This window comes from Scyliorhinus torazame, chromosome 24 (assembly GCF_047496885.1).
Source record: "Scyliorhinus torazame isolate Kashiwa2021f chromosome 24, sScyTor2.1, whole genome shotgun sequence".
NCBI classification, from domain to species: Eukaryota; Metazoa; Chordata; class Chondrichthyes; order Carcharhiniformes; family Scyliorhinidae; genus Scyliorhinus; species Scyliorhinus torazame.
Genome location: NC_092730.1, coordinates 48,898,279 through 48,901,386, shown reverse-complemented (window position 1 = coordinate 48,901,386; position 3,108 = coordinate 48,898,279). Strand labels below are relative to the sequence as shown.

General features: G+C 44.4%; 1 non-coding gene across 1 annotated transcript; it reads left to right on the top strand.

Annotated features, from left to right (window-relative positions):
* Positions 1-2,191: 2,191 nt before the first annotated feature.
* trnas-gcu (transfer RNA serine (anticodon GCU)) lies at positions 2,192-2,262 on the top strand. The gene has a single exon. It is a non-coding gene; the product is annotated as a tRNA-Ser (tRNA).
* The last annotated feature ends 846 nt before the right edge of the window (positions 2,263-3,108 follow it).

The following is a 3,108-nucleotide window of genomic DNA, read 5'->3' as shown; positions in this document are numbered from 1 at the left end:
AAGTGTCTATTACAGTTTGTGAGTGTCTGATTGTGTCTGTCAGTGTATGTTACTGTCTGAGTGTGTGATTGCATCTATCAGTGTGCACTGTTGCCGACGAATGTGTAATTTCATCTGTCGGTTTACGTTGCTGTCTGTGAGTGTGTGAGTGCATCGATCACTGTATCTTACTGTCTGTGAGTTGTGATTATATCTGCCAGTGTGTGTTACTGACTGTGTGTGCGCGACTGTATCTGTCAGTGTCTCTTACTGTCTGTGATTTTATCTATCAGTGCCTGTTACAATCAGTCAGTGTACTATTGGATCTGCTAGTGTCTGTTACTGTCTGTGAGTGTGTAATTGCCTCTATTAGCGTCTGGTACAGTCTGTGGGTGATCTATTGCACCTATCAGTGTCTTTTACAGTATGTAAGTGTGCCATTCCATCTATAAGTGTCTGTGGCTGTCTGTAAGTGTGCAATTGCATCTTTCCGTGTCTGTGACTGTCCGTAAGAGTGCGATTGCATCTTTCAGTGTCTGTGAGTGTGTGATTGTATCTTTCAGTGCCTGTCGCTGTCTCTAAGTGTGTGGTTGTATCTGTCAGTGTCTGTGACTGTGAGTGTGTGATTGGATCGATCAGCGTGTGTCACTGTCTGTGCGTTGTCATTGTATCTATCAATGTTTGATACTATTTGTGAGTGTGTGATTGTATCTGTCAGCGTTGCTTACAGTCTATGAGTGTGTGATTGTATCTGTCAGTATCTGTTACTGTCTGAGTGTGTGATTGCATCTATCTGTTTCTGAGACTGTCTCTGAGTGTGTGATTATGCGTATCACTATATTTCACTAACTGTGAGTGTGTCATAGTACCTGTCAGTGTATGTCACTTTTTGTGACTGTGTGATTGTATCTGCCAGTGTTTGGGGTTTAACCGCTCAATGCCACCAGTTCTTCTTCGGTTACCCACTGCGCAGTCCAGGTTTCCGTACTCACTTCTCCCATAATTCTCTTCAGCCACCTCTCCTGGATGAACCTTCTACTGTTAGTACTCTGGAGGGGTCCTTCGGCTACTTATCTGTGAGAAGATCGCATATTAAATTTCCATGAAGTAAAGGAGATGGAACACGTGGTTAAGATGATGCACAATAATCCATTGCACGTGGATTCCAATCGCACCCTCGTCTGTAACGTGGTCAACTTTATGAGGATAAAATAAAAATGCTGTGATATGTAGCAATTGTTGAAGGGCTTGGCGGGTGGTGAATAGTAGAACACCTTGCATATTGAAACCACATTCAAAAACGATGAGGAAGTTACTTAATTCACTCTCTGCCCTAATTGCGCATACATGCTGAGTCGGAACCCGTTTCTTTCCCTCAGTTCGAAACTCACGAATTCGCGCAAAAGGTAAGTTCATTAAATATAGGAGCTGAATTAAGCCATTAGACCTTTCGAGTCTGCCCTGCCATTCTATCATCGCTGATATGTTCCTTATCTGCTATCTACAATGTTACAGATGAAGAGGTCGATTGCGATATCAGCCAGAGCACCTCCTCCCGAGAACACATGACCTCGGAGCGTGAGTAGACAATTTAGACTCCTGAGCCTAACATCTTCCATGTGATCTTGGCTGAACCCATCCTGGCCTCAACTCCACCGTCCTACCCGATCTCAATAACCCTTAAGCTCCTTACCACTAAAAATCTCTCTAACTCCTCCTTACATTTACTCACTCTCCCTGCATCCAACCAGCTCTGGGGTCGCGAGTTCCACAGAATCACAAGCCTTTGGGAGAAGTCGTTTTTCCTCAAGTCTTTATTAAATTTGCAATCTCTTATTCTAAGGTTATGACCTCGCGTTTTAGAATGCCCCACCAGAGGAAGCATCAACTCCACGTCTACCTTATCCATACCTTTTGGCAGCTTATACCCCTCAATTAGATAATTGCGCATAGATTCTGAGTGAAAAACTGTTGGCCAGTCTTCCTCGGTTTGAAACTCACGGTGTCGCACAAAAACATCCGATACAACTATTACTGCGATGGCGGTAAATCGATCACTGTTCAACTGCTGAGAAGGAAGCGATGCTCACCACTATACCACTATCGCTGCATTTTCAATATTGAACACCAGGATGAATAGAACGAGGCAGATATAATCCATCAGTTCATGGGTGTAAAATGAACTAAGACGTATAGACAAGCGAGCCTGCGGGACGGGGTGGCCGAGTGGTTAAGGCGATGGACTGCTAATCCATTGGTTGGGTTCGAATCCCATCCTCGTCGATTTTTCATCCACCGTTTCTCGAAAGTGGGACTCATTTTTCAAAGATGGATCTGCAATCACTGATGTGACAGTCTATTCAAAGTTGTCATCCCGGATTGCATCGAGTTGGGTGAGAGGAGGGACGAATGGAGGCAAGCGTGTTTGTGGTTTAACCGCTCAATGCCACCAGTTCTTCTTCGGTTCCCCACAGTACAGTCGAGGTTGCCGGGTTCACTTCTCCCAGAATTCTCTTCAGCCACCTCTCCTGGATGAACCTTCTCCTGTTTGTACACTGGAGGGGTTCTTCGGCTACTTGTCTGTGAGAAGATCGCATATTAAATTTCCACGAAGTAAAGGAGTTGGACCACGTGGTTAAGGTGATGCACAATAATCCATTGCACGTGGATTCCAATCCCATCCTCGTCTGTAACGTGGTCAACTTCATGAGGATAAAATAAAAATGCTGTGATATTTAGCTTTTGTTTAAGGGCTTGGCGGGTGGTGAATAGTAGAACACCTTGCATATTGAAACCACATTCAAAAACGATGAGGAAGTTACTTAAATCACTCTCTACCATAATTGCCCATAAATTCTGAGTTGGAAACCGTTTCTTTCCCTCAGTGTGAAACTCACGAATTCGCGCAAAAGATAAGTTCATAAAATATAGGAGCAGAATTAAGCCATGAGACCTTTCGAGTCTGCCCCGCCATTCTATCATCGCTGTTATGTTGCTCATCTGCTATCTACAATGTTACAGGTGAAGAGGTCGATTGCGATATCAGCCAGAGCACCTCCTCCCGAGAACACATGACCTCGGAGCGGAAGTAGGCAATTTAGCCTCCTGAGCCTAACACCTTCCATGTGA